This window comes from Poecilia reticulata, linkage group LG2 (assembly GCF_000633615.1).
Source record: "Poecilia reticulata strain Guanapo linkage group LG2, Guppy_female_1.0+MT, whole genome shotgun sequence".
Lineage (NCBI taxonomy): Eukaryota > Metazoa > Chordata > Actinopteri > Cyprinodontiformes > Poeciliidae > Poecilia > Poecilia reticulata.
In genome coordinates, this window is record NC_024332.1 from 29,238,185 (window position 1) to 29,252,310 (window position 14,126).

General features: G+C 38.5%; 1 protein-coding gene across 4 annotated transcripts in view; it reads left to right on the plus strand.

The window, feature by feature from the left end:
* The first annotated feature begins 1,847 nt into the window (after window positions 1-1,847).
* Window positions 1,848-14,126, plus strand: part of mid1 (midline 1) — a 40,487-nt gene continuing 28,208 nt past the window's right edge. For 2 of the 4 annotated variants that reach the window (XM_008400353.1, XM_008400407.1), the window contains exon 1: window positions 1,848-1,962. The gene's annotated coding sequence lies outside the window, so the exon portion shown is untranslated. Of the gene's footprint in view, window positions 1,963-8,780; window positions 8,804-12,430; window positions 12,695-14,126 lie in introns of those variants that run through there. The other 2 variants (XM_008400398.2, XM_008400382.2) reach the window with 2 other exon arrangements.

Below are 14,126 nucleotides of genomic sequence, written 5' to 3' on the forward strand. Positions count from 1 at the left end.
GTATTGACAAATGACACAATCACTTGATATTAACTGCAGCAATTAATATCAAGGTTACCCAATCTCATGCTGTGCTGTCCAAACATTTTGTCAACACTGATGAAGATTCACTGTTTTTGACAAGCTGAAATATTAAATTTGCTCGCATGGGAAGGCAAAGCAAGGGAGTTGGACTTATTTTTTGAGTACTGCTGGTAATAATTATTTATCCACCTGGGGATCCAGTAGATCTTGTACAGAACATTTAACTTTATTTCCAAAATGTCAAGCCGTTGTTAAATTTGGAATCCTGGGGCAATAAGAAGCAACTTAATCTGCTCTTTTAGTTTTGCACACAGTAAATGTTGCACCATTTGTCACAATGCACACATTTAAAGTGGAATAAAGACATAAAATCTGTTTTCTTGCCACGGGTGTGGTAAGATCCAAAAACCTCTCTCAGCCAAGGATACACCTAAATGCTTTAGAAAACCTATTATTATTCTATCAATGTCTATCTTCAAAACGTGCAAATTTAATCTGCTGCAAAAAAACTTAAAATGAGAGAAGTATTTTAAATTACATTAATTTAGTGATGGTTGAATTTCAGACCCTTATGCTTACTGTAGAGAAAGGAAGAGTTAAAAATAAAAATCTGTATTTTAGGCTATAAAATCCCCTGAACACCTTCAAGGGCATTTTTACATCTCTCCCATGCTATAAGTGTCAGAAATCTTAAATGACATCTTAATGTGGATAGACATTTTTTGGGTGTAAAATAAAATTACTTTAAAGGTGAGCCGTTTCTACTTTCCAAGCCATCCTAAATCAAGGTTAAAAAGAGGATGACATGTACTTGCTCAGACTGATATCTATCCTGTGCAATTAGATTTTTTTTTTTTTTTTTCTGAAGAGCTCAATAGGTTTTGTCCCTTAGGCATAAGCTGATTAGTAAGAAATAAAGTTGCTTAAACTATCTAAACTAAAATAACCTCCTTTACACTTAGGGATTTACTTATCTCCAAACTTCCTGTGCATCTAATCTCACACAAGCCGACGCACTGTCGGTTTCCAGAGCTTTCCAATCAGTGTTCTTGTTTTGTTTTGGCCAGAAGTGTTCATGCTTTGAAACGTTTGCCCCAGTGGACTCAGTTAAGCTTGCCAAAGTTTTTTTTTTTTCCTTGAAACTTCAAGTTATGTACCATGAATGTCCATACGCAAGAGTTTTCTTGAGTTCAGCAGATAAAATCCACACAAATAAATTTAGTTTTGGCTAAAACGCTTCACTCTTTTACTCGAGGGATGCACACCCAATTCCTCAAATATGATCTCATTATTACAAGTACGAAATTGTTTTCAGAGTGAGTCATCCATCTCAAAGGATGAATTCTCATTAGGATGGAGGAAAAACCAATTCTCTCTTGCTCGACAGTAAGACACCCCRGTTCCCCGCCCTTCCTCTCCCTCTCTCCTCTTGATCTTTATYGTCTCTGCTTGGTTACACGAAACAGRMAACAGTGACACTGAAAATAGGCCCTCAATCAGCATTATCTGATGCCAGACTCCATCTTAGAGTCTTTGCAAAGACAAAATCAGTGCAGCTATTTACTTTTACCCCACTCTTGATGGAGTCGATATTCTGCCAGTTCTCGTAATTTACAGGAATAAAAAAAAAAAAACTCGATCCTTTCAGTGGCAGCTTTTCAAAGGGTTAAATACTCCTTCAGAGCCTTCCATGATCCTGTATAAACCTGTAAAGCAGATGACAGGCTGTGTGTGCGTGTGTGTCTAAGGGAGGTATTTGCGAATACACACCCTAGTAAAGAGGAGTGTTTGCAGGCAAGAACACCTTTCAGTCTTCTGTCTCCTGCCTGTCTTCCTCCTCAGGGAAATAGCCAGCTGTCTAAAAATAATTTTCTGCTTTTTCCCTTCTCCACCAGAGAGAGAGAGAGAGAGAGAGCACATACAGCCATGGGGAAGCAGGTAAGATCTGATTAAGAAGCGTTTCTGTTGGACTAATGGAGTTCCAACTCTTTAAGATTTTGATTTGGTTGAATCAAGCAGAAAGCTGATCAGCTCAGAAAGGAGCAGTAGGGAATCCTGCAGGTCTTTCTGAAAAGGACACTATTGATTTTAGAATATCGATCACAACACATTAAGCCTYGTACCTGGATGCTTGTTATTGTTTTTTTTCCTACTGAAAAAACAGTCATGTTGCAGTCTGTGTGAGTGAACACGTGCATGGAGGAGAGCTGGAAGAAGCACTGAACTTTATGAACTCATTAACAGAGCCTYGGCAGTTTGAGTTATTTAGTTACAAAGTCAGTTCAGATGGGAGCCAGATGCTTTGTCACAAAAACGTCCCTGTTTTCACATGCTTCACGTCTGCTGACAGCTGAGGAGCTCCGATATGTCAGCCTCCTCGTAAAACAGCTGCTGGTRAAAACATTCGTCTGGCAAAAAAGGTAGTATTTCACTCCCACAGAAAGAAAGGTAAAGACCAACTTTCAATGAGCAGAGCTGGTTTCGTCCTATCTTTCCTGTTTTAATAAAGCAACACAGTCTTTGCTCTGGCAAAGTCTGGACATGCAATATTGCTGAACTCGCTTGGATTTTCTGTTTTTTCCATAAGGTAAGCCTTCAGATTTTTTTTTCCCCTCTTACTCCTTGAAAGACCGAGCAAATGTGTTGTTTTTTTCTTTTTTTTTAATGGTATTCTTTTTTTCTGGGTTCAAGAATYGACTTAATTTGGCAATATAAATGGATTACTTTGGTCAATGCGCTTTGGATGTTAAAAATTTCACTATTGTTTTCATCACTTAGCTCCGTTTCCACAGCCCTGCCTCCAAATCATAAACACAACCATATCCATTGCATTCTCAGTGCCAACTTCGTTAGCAGCTGCGASGCTTTTGTGCCTGGTTGTTGTGACAGGGCGAGATCTGTCGCTAGATCACTCCCATTACGACAGCCAATGACAGCACAAAGAAGCAGGATGTTAAGAATTATGTGCGCGCATATCCACGGTCACATTTTAGGACCGTGAATTTTGAATATTCCCAARAAGTCAGTCTTTATTATGGAGAGGTGGAAGGTCAGGATTAATTGAGCGCTGATTTTAGTTAAAAGGAAATTTAATTCACTGCAGATGASATTCTGATGAATGGRGAGYAGTGCAGYGCATTGCGAAGCTTTGGAAAATAGTAATATTGCAGTGASAAAGTCTTGCTTTCTCATAAAAGTATGTGAAATAAGTAGTGAACACATGTGTGTTTTTGTTGATTRAGATATTGCTAATGAGGCCATTGGCCATTTCCATTGGAAGTTTTRAAATATARCTGCAAACATTGCTATTATTAATTATCTTTATTCGATTTTTTTTTGGCAACAGTAAGATTTTTTAAGGTAGTTTTTGCTTTCATGAACCAAACACTTCTGCAGTTCTTTGGTAATCAGAAAGGATTTTTGTAGACCACGAGTATAGATTAACCCATAGSAACAGGAAGAAACTTCAAATACTGACAACTAGTTTCTCTACTTTCTTTGGCTCTTTGAAAATCCCTTTATTGATAAATCAATCAATAAAATCARTTTTATTGATTGGWTTTTGARGATTTAATGCTTGGAATATCAGGATTTTATTACACCAATCCACTCCTTGGGTTCCCATAGTTCAGAGTGATGTCAGCCAAAGCTGCYGTCTTGTTTTACGAGAATTTTAACCTTTTATCTATAATAAACGGTGAACACATTTTATCACCTTTTATTTATAATAAAAGGTTAAAAGGTACAGTARTAATAAAATAAAAGGTACTGTTTTTAGTAGATACTTATTCCATGTGTAACTAACGTTTTAGCCGTGACTTTCTTCGACGAATACTTTGGTTTAGATTCATTATATGGATTACTTTGTTGCCAACAACTGATGCAAATTCCATGTCATTGACCTGATTAGACAAACGTATTAGTTCATTCAATAGTTAATGCTAGCTACCATGCAATTATTAGAACAACATGCTATTCTTAGCWTCTTAAGAGGGATTCAATCAGCTGCTGAGAGCAACTCTAAACAAGAAGTCAACAGAAATTCCTATTTAGTGAGGTGTGGTTGACACCGCTGCTAGGACTGTGATGACTCTTCTGCTTTTTATTTAACGGTGGTTGGCAATCAACTTAATGGAGCCTTACCACCACCATATGGTAAGAAGTACGGACCAAATGTCACCAAAAAGGAAAGAWAAAAAATCCACGTCYCGTTACGCAAATTACACTCTTGTAGCTTTTACTTCTTGAGTCTTTCATTTACTACATCCTCCATTTAATATTAATGTGGATGTTCAGCTGTCAACAATTCACTGTGATTGCCTGCTTGTATAAACCTGTTTGATCTGGTGAAACAACCAACACTAAATGGGGAAGTAAAGAATGTGAAAACTAAACAAGGYAAAAGGAACAGTACCTGCTTTTGGCACAGCTCTATTCATTTTATGGGCATCGTATCCGCAGTGTCTGTGAGATAAGGGATTGCAGTAATCAATACATATCTTTTACATGCCAGTGATCTCATTTGGTAAAACTGGACTTCACCACTGAGGGGATCTGCCTGTCAAGACTAAAATAACCATCCATTTTTACCCMAGGATTGGTGACASTGCCTTTCAGATACTGCGTGAGAGGGCCAAGATCTATGATCTTGTTCTCATAAAGATGAAAAGAACATTTGTGCTTTCTAAAGATGGAGCCCAAGAAAAAAGAAGAGAAAAAAATTAAATGGAAAAAAAAGAGAGACCCAAGAACTGAGTCTTGCGGAACTCCACAAGAAAGTGAAACAGAAAGATTTGAAATTTCCCAGGCTGACACAAAATGCTGTCAGATAGGAGCTGAACCAGGCAAGAACAGTCCATTGAATGCCTGTAAGGTGCTCTAAGGGACAAATTAAAATTTTGTGGTCCACAGTATCAAATCCAGCTGTTAAATCCAATAAAGCCCAAGATCACACAATTTGCAGAGTCTGTGACTACAAGAATATCGTTAAAAACCAAGCAATGCAGATTTTGTGCTGTAACGCAATTTAAATCCYGACTGAAAAACCTCAGGAATGTTATTTGCTGTTAAAAATTCCATGAACTGTTTGTAAATAACTTTTTCCAAAACTTTTGAAAGGAAAGATAGTCTTTAGATAGGCTTAGGAATACAGTTGGATCAAGACTAGGCTTTTTAACCAAAAGATGTACTATGGCATCTTTTCCACTTTCTTTTTGCTTTCCAGCAATTCTCCTGAAATTTGTTCAGTTTAGAACTGCAGGTGGTAAATGTTACGCTAATTTTAGACATGTTCTTCCATGTGTATTGTAAAGTTTTCCACCACAGCTTGCTATTGTTGATGCGAGAAGAAGTCATATTGAAACACGAAGACGACCTTAATAGTCATAAATGGGGTCGTCTGAGTTTCTCCCACTTTCTAAGTTTTTAACTGAGACGTCAGAATTTCTGCGTTCTGACTACGATACAATGCGCATTAAGCCATATCCTAACGGTAGGATATTTTTCAGTAATGATGATAATGGATATTACTGAAAGTATCCTTCCATAATGATTTGGAAAGTAGTAACCAGAGCTAGTAACCAGAGCTGAGCAAAAAAAAAAAAAAGTACTAGAAAATTTGTGGAGATTTATCTGTAGACATAAATTTGTGGATATTTCTTTTGCAAGTTTCAGTGCCAAGTCAAGATTAGACAGTGATTTACTGAAGAAGGCTTATGTTTCCCCAAAATATTAGCTGCATTTTTGTTGATTTATACATAAAGTAAAGGTATAACGTAGAATATATATGRCATGAAAGCTGGAAAACAGTTTTAAAGTGCCATATTTTTTTCACAGAAGCTGGATGTTTAGCGGTGCAATCATGTTTGAGATCTAGTGTATGCAGTTCTGTGCAATGAAGTGTAGCTGAGTGCCATGGTGTCAGTAATATCTAAAAAAAAAAAAAAATTCACCCATCTCTAACTTTAGAGAAGAACGTGCTTCTGCAGGAATGTCTTGTGATGTTCTGAAGAAATGTTTTGACATCTTGATGGACAGCAAATGAGAATATTCAGTTGCGTGTCCCTAAGATAACATTGATGGTGTTTGTTTTATAATGTTAACTGCTCATCAACAATGTCAACATGCCCGAGCCAACGGTTTTAAAAAAAAAAACCTAGGAGAAAACTGAAATTTAGATGATCCTCACTTAAACAGCTGGGCTGAGGCATTTGGCTCTGACTGCCTCCTTGGACATGTGAACGCASCCCCAACACAGATGTTCAGATTGACTCCAGCAAAACCCAGTCGAGTGTGACGGTCGTAATGTTTAACAGAGATGGAGGAACGGCGTTGTCTGAAAACTCTTCAGCCGGCGGAGGACAATTTCTTGTCTGCCTTTGTCAAACAGGTTCCGTCTTTCAAAGCGACTACTGTTTGTAAAGCGAGAATACAAACTGAGGCTGGGGGGGTTGGGTATACAGCCAGAAAGTGCAGGGGGAATACTTTAGTATCATCATCTTTGATAAAGTTAGTTAGCTGCAGATTTGCGATAAAGATGTGATAAATTCTCTTAGATACATTCCCACACAAGCTGGAAGCAATTACTGAGTCATCTAAGCAGAAAGAATGCAGCAGGCATTCACTGAACCCTTTCGAAAAAGTAGATACGTTTTATTTTCCGTAAAAGAAGAAAAAAAAAAAGTCAAGACTTTCTGAGGAGCAGTTTGTGGTGTGGACTTAAAATAGTAGATTATATTTCTTTTCCAAAATGCCTTCCCATATTTGTTGAAGCGAGAAAGCACCAGACAGCAAAGCGTTGTGCAATTTTATTTTAGCCACAAAGTACATCGAGCTTCTTTGGGAAATGATCAATGACTTTTTATTTTGACCGCAACAGTTTCTTTTGATCCCTTGTTATAGTACTTAAAACAAAACATAAAGAGTTCTTTTTGAATAGCAAAGTTTGCTTTATTGTTTCAAAACAGATTGTTGGCAAACTTTATATATATAGGCTTCATTTTTTGCAGTGGTTGTAATTTTACCTGAATGTCTTTGATAAAAGCTGACATACAAAAACTGCTGACTTAGTCTATGCTCTTGGTCTCTCGGCTATTTCCCCACAGCCTGATGATGCCACCGCCATATTTTCCCATGAGAATGGTGTGTTTAGCTTGATGGCCAGCATTTCCTTTCAGCCTCACATAGCATTTCGCATGTATCCCAAAAAGGTGGACTCTCCTTACCGAATAGGTAACCTTTTCAAGCAGTCGTTTGCATTACGTTTTATTTAGGCCTACCAATGTCAAGCGGTCTCGAGGCAAATTCACAATTTAATTTTTTTTATTTGTAATATGCTTTTACATCTTGTTTATCTGATCATAAAATCCCAATGACATAAATCGAAATGAGTGAATTCAACATGACAAAATGTGTAAATGTTCCAAGGATTGTGAATGCTTGTATAGAATTAACAAAAACAAACGTCTTTAGAACGTTGCTCTTTCATAAATCTAAACTGTGGTGCTTATCAGGTTTCATAAACATTTCAAACTAAATTAAGTCTCTGTATACATGTGCACAGAATAAGTTAGTCCAATTTACTACAGAAGAAAAAAATAGAGAAGATCGTAAGCTTAAATCTGATGGTGGCATTTTCACGACCATGCAGCGCTGCTGAGGGGGATGAGGATCAATACCAGGTCGCTGCCCACACCAGTCCTGCCCATTTAGCCTGCTAACCTCGAGCTAAATGCATGCAGAAACAAGATGGCGGGTCCTTTGAGAGCATATACCTAAATCATACTAGATTTCTTTGAACTAACTTTACCTGCTCTGAAGATAAACCGCTGTGAGCGTTAATTAGCTTTTCAATAACATTCTCATTCATTTGGCTAATATTCAAGCCGATTGCGGGTTAGTCATTGGCAGCATGTCTTAAGGCACGAGTGCAATTAAAAAGTTGAACTTTTGCCACGACGAGGGCAGCCTTTGCTTTCATCTCATTGTTCGCTGGCAGAGTGAGGGCTGTTCTAGTTCGGAAAAAATGATTATAGTCGCTTAGATCAGCACTTGTACTGAAAAAGACCATCCTAATGCCTGTAAGCACATGCTAACCTAATTAGACATTTACCTTCAGACTCCAATTACTGTGATTACATTGAAGTTTGATGCCAAACATAATATTATAAAAGACATTTTCTTTTATGTTGCTCATCACATCTAGAGTAGAATCTGCACAGCATCATTTGGTGAGCAGAAGTTGGTTAAAAGGATGTATAGGGGTGTGTGTGTGGGAGTGTATGCGCTAACTAAACGCAGCGATGCAGCACAACCCTGGAGACAYGGTCCCATCTGTTCAAGGCCGGGCCTCGTAGTTAGAAACTCATCAAAATGTGGTCCCCAAGGTTTGTGTACCCCCCCCCCCCMCTTTGGCTCTCCATTTGCTACCTCTTTGTCTTTTTGTTGTGAGGGTGGGTGGGGAGTCAGGGGCAAATGCTCAACCCCAAAAAGGGGGTTGGGGGTGCATTAATGAAGAACATATCCATGAAATGGCCTGGTGGACGTGATGCTTGCTGGTAATGATTTATGCTTGCATGAGCATATAGCCAGGGATGGGGCCGGGGCTGGGTGGGGAGATCCAGCAATGAAGGAGGGCGTGTGGGAAACAGAGCAGCTAGGATGCTACTGTATGTTTTGTTTATTCTCTCATCACTGAAATAGAGAGCTCGGCTCTCAATGGGAGATTCCTTTTCATCTTGTGCTCGAAAATAATCTCAAAGATTTCTCAGGACTTTAGCATGTGAGTTGATTTTACTGTTTAATTTCATGGCTGCTGAAGACAAACGAATTTGCATTTGAGGCTATTCAAATTGTTTCTACCTTAYTCAGCGTATTTGGCTGCTTTAAAGCTGTGTAATGAKTATTTATTTTAAATGTGTTATTTTAAAAATCTTATTTGTACAGTTTGTGGTCGTATGCATAAATTAGGATTTCTTTGTTTGGCATGGCATGGATTTTCTTGTGGAACTGCTTATACTGCAAATTGATAGCTAACCTTATGACATGATGACTATGCAGGTAGAAGAAAAAAAAAATTCCTCCCTCTTCTTTCCTCAACTATTAATGTTTATGTAACACTCAATTTCATGGCCTGTTTTGCTCCAACTACTTATCTTGCTTTTCAGGAGGGCGTTTCTGGCCCTCTGCAGGTCTTTTTCTAATTAATGCAGCTTGATGTGCCAGCCATCATCAAGAGGACCGCCTTAGGCTGCAAATGGCCTCATTTAATGGAGATGAATATTCATTTGTTTGRAATAATTTTGTGGACAGTTATGCTATTAATTGATAAGGGAATATATGTGTTGTTGTTTTTTTAGGCTGTATTTATATGAGGATTATTCTAGAATATTTGTAGGCTTCACTGCCACCAATGCAAATTCAGAAACAGAAACAMTCATTTTCGACATTATGGCATCTTGTGACAGCATTTTATATTGATTACTTAAGATACTGTGAGAAAGTAYTTATTCCGCTACTGATTTCTTCTGGTATTTTGTAGCATTAAACYACTTTTAATATCAGATAATGATATGAGGAAAAACAAAGTGCAGTTTTAGAATTTCCTTCCTTTTATGAAGTGAAATTAAGTTATCCAGGCCAACCTGGCCTCGTCAGAAAAAGCCTCTGAAACCTAATAACTGGTTGTAACATCTTTGCAGCAACAACTCCCGTGATAACTATCAATGAGTSTTTAATCTTCCTCTAAATATCTTGRTTCACTCTTCTTTGCAGAGTTGTTTTACTTTGGGTGGTTTTCAAGCATGAACCATCTGTTTTAGCTAATGCCACATCATCTCAATGGGATTCGACAAGGCCACTCCAAAGCCAACATTTTGGTTTTAGTTTTAGCCATTCAGAAGTGAACATCTTGGTGTTTGGATGATTGTCCTGTTGCAAAGAATTTCTGGTACAAACATCAAGTCATCATGGTCCTGAACCGGCAAAAAAAGCCTCCCATCATTTTTAAAGGTTTATGTATGGCATAATTAAWTTTTTTTTAAGTTACATGTTTTATGAAGGATGAAACAGGATGAACCCCTTCCAAAAAGTTCCACTTTTGTCCTGTCTACCAGAAAAAAATATTCTTCTAAATCACCAGTCAATATCGCCTTGGAGCTTGCCCATGGATAGTATTTTTGCTCAGTCCCTTTCCAGTTGGTGAATAATGAACACTGACCCTAACTTTGACAAATGAAGATTGCAGTGTTTAGATGTTATTCAGGGTTTGTTTGTGGCCTTCAGGGTGAGTCATCAATGGAACAACTTTTATAGGCTGGCCATATTTCTTAATTCTACAGGCCTGGCCGTAATCAGGCCTGCTTGGAGTGAGTGAAATTGGATAAAAATGCTTATAAAATTTGCTGTATGACTTAACAGGGGGTCTTTGGCATTACTTTTTGTCACAGTTTCCTGATTGGCTACACAGTATAATTTCAAAACTGCATATTGTATTAACACAGACTATTAATTGCTTATTTTAAAATGTTTGAAACTTAATAGTGACTGCTAAAGCAAGTAATTATTAAACGTTCTGTCAGGACTCTATCTCATATTTTCATACCACAGTAAGTCACTGAAAATAATACCAAAAAATAAAGATCTTATATCCCTTTTCTTGAAAACAAGAGAAACCTTGTGTGTCAAACCAGAGCAAAGAACAGCCTCAGTTTCCAGKGGGAGAGGTGGGGACGGGTTACTGAAAACCACAACCCAGACAGATTTTCTTTTGTGGAAAGATAAAAACAGAAACAGACTGTTTTCTTTTTATTTGATGTTTTTTTTACAGTTCAGGGAAGGGTGTGACCTTTGGAATGAATAAAGAGGGCAAACCAGTTTTCACTGGCCTCACATGTCTGCTTSTCTCTCAAATCAAAGTAAATAGCCATGATTTTCTGTCATTTTGTTGCAAAAKAATTAATTCATAGATGTGTTACAGGCCCTTTAATAAGAGAACTTATAATTATTTCGGTTTTTATTGGGGTCTGGGAGGGCGGGGCTGTTTTCATATTAAGTTCATTTTGTACTTCGTGCAGCATTTCTGTCAACTACTGATGGTTGTATGTGKTATAGAACAAATTTAGACTTGAAAAGACTTTGAACAACGTTGGAGACATGCTAAAGGACACGATCAAAACAAACTTGTTTTTTAAACAGCTTAACAGAGATCCACTCCGCATTGATGCAGTAGTTCCTGTAATAAGGGCCTTCATCAAATACTGAGTGCAAAATAGTGTGGTAACTGGACGTGTGAAGCAATTATATTCGTCTTATGGAATATTCAAATTTTCTGAAAAACTGAATTTTGGTTTTTACTTAGTTGTATGTCGTAATCTTCTTGACAGAAATAAGATTAATATTTCTTTGTATGTATTTTATYTGGTGGATGTTTCAGTTTTTTGAACTGAGGTATATAAACTTTAATTACTTTAGCGCTTTCTGTGTGTTTTGCATTGGAAATGGATTTGCTGAGCGCCGTTTACAAATCTATTAGTGTTCAGAATGAGTCAAGCACAGGCATCAGACTCACAGCCGTGCTTAATGTGTCTGTTGTTTCTCGTCATTTGTCAGTTAAAGCGTTTAGTCTCGGTCCTGTGAAGGGGAGTGACCTCGTTCAGGTATTGTCTCAGTCACAGGGTCTCTACACATTTCACTTCCTTACAAAATGCTGTTGACTTCAAATTGGCATTGGATGTTGGGAGGAAGAGGAAACTAACAGACAGTGGTAGGCTTGACGAAGAAACAAACAATCTGTGAAGAGAGAGCTGAGGGTTGGCCAGTGAAAAGATTAGAATGGCATTTGGCTCGAGAGGCAGGATGCATCCCTGCTCCTGCCAAACTGCCATAGCAACGGCAGCTTAATGCATCCCTCRTAGTTTCYCCCCTCKTACYCCCCACTGARTGTCCAGACTGTACCAAAGTGTCATTTAAAAGATCTTGACATTATTCAGCTTGACCCTAGCATTTGCCCAACTGCCAACGTATTAAACGAAGCACTTTTTTCCCCCCCTCAAATCCAGATGCAGAGACATTTGCTGTCAAGTCTGACAAGTCTGCAGCTTTATTCTAAATGACATGCAAATGAGTGAGTTGTGTAAAAGTCTATTATGGCTGCGCATGTAACCCTAACAGAGCAATTCTATCCATCTTAGAGCTCCCATTTGTCATGCCGGGCACCCCTGCTCCCCGGTGACCAATCAGGAGTGTTTCCTCAGAGGCTAAGAGCAGCCCCTCACCTCCTCATCATCACAAGTGATTGACAGCTTCCACAGGAAGGAGGGGGTGGTTATTTACCTCCTCGTGTTCTCATGGGACCAAGTTAATGATCCCAGCCAACAAAATAACACAAAGAGGGAAAAGCCTGAGAAGTCGGTGCCTGGTTGAACCATTTGGAGCAGTTTCGGCTTCCTTTGGAGAGGATTAGAAAAAAAGAAAAAAGAGGCTTGTGTGAGAAGACTTTCAGAGACAGGAGGAAAACAGATGAAGCGGCAGCACCCAGACAGATAGTTAAAAAGTAGAGGGAGTCTTCTGAGCAAAGTCACAAGTTTTTAGGAAACTCTCATCTTTGGTTTCTCTGTGTATCTTTGAGTCACCCTGACTGGACTGTCTGGTTGAGTGACTAACAGGCTGTGAGGTAAGACACACTTTGTATCTTTGGAGAAGGATGCTTAAAAAGTCCAGAAGAAAGAGTAAGGATTTCTGTTTAAGCTTTGACAATCTATTGGTCTGCTGCATTGAATCTGCTTCACAGTTTTCTGTGAATATTTTGCATTTAGAATGCAATTTGTTTTTTAAACAGCAGGTTGAATATGAACAAGCAGTCTAGTGGCACTCAGTGGCCTCCTGCACCTGCACCTGCTCATATCCATTCACTCAAGGGGTACTTAATTAGATACACCTCTTTAATTGTYTGGTAAACAGTGAATCACCCAATCAAATGGCAGCAGATCGATGTATTTAAGCATTCAGGCATCTAGGCATAGCGAACACGACTTGCTAAACTTTAAACAAAGCATCAGAATGTGAAAGAAATGGGATTTWAGTGATTTCTGAGCTTCTGAGTATTTTCTAGAAACTGCTGATCTACTGAAATTTTCACATAAGGCTATTACTCAGGTTTACAGAGAATGGTTCAAAAAGTGACATTTCCGCGGATGAAAAACAGGTTACAGGCACCAGAGGTCAGAGAATTATAGAAAGACTGGTTTGCGATAACAGAACGGGCAGCAGCAGCTGAAATGACCACTGGTTACAACCGCGACATGCAGAGTTGCATCTCTGGCACAATATGTCAAACCCTTAAGCAGACTGGCTTCAGCAGCAGAGGACCACACAGGATGACCCTCCTATCAGCAAAGAGCAGGAAACCGGGACCACAATCAGAGGCTCACCAAATTACACAACACTGAAAAAATGCTTCCATGTCTGATTAGACTCTTCATATTAGCTGAGAGTCAAAATATTTCAAACAGTGCAAAAGCGCAAGTCTTTCCTGCTTTGTGTCAAAAGTTTAGTGGGGTGGTATAATTTTTTTAAACTTTTTTAACCAACTGAAAATTGTTTGAATTTATGGATTTTCTAGGCAGCAAAATGTAAGATTTATAGGCTTCAACATTTCATATAATGGTGGCTGAATTTAAGCTGATTGTACTGAAAAAAACATAGCTATGCGTTACTTTTCAAGGGAATATTGACTATTAAGTCCCTAAAATGGTTTGATTTCTCTTATTTCATTTCACACCATTCTGGATGCAGCAGGCTGAACTGAAACATGAGGACTTCTGGACATAAGAATGTGGCTGCTTTGTAATCCAAGTGAAACTATGCCATTTTGCACTGTGGTTTTACGCCGGTAAAACCACAGCCCAAAACATGCATCTTGCACAGTGATCCAATTCTAAAAAAAAAAAAAAAAAAGTCCTCATACCCAATGTTGGTGACAAGGTTGTCTCGGGTAACGGCGTCTAAACTTTCAGCTGAGAAACTGATCAGACTTGATGCGATCTCGCTCTCTCGTACTGCTTGGGTGCCAACCGGGTCAGTCTTTCCACATGTTAGTTATTTTC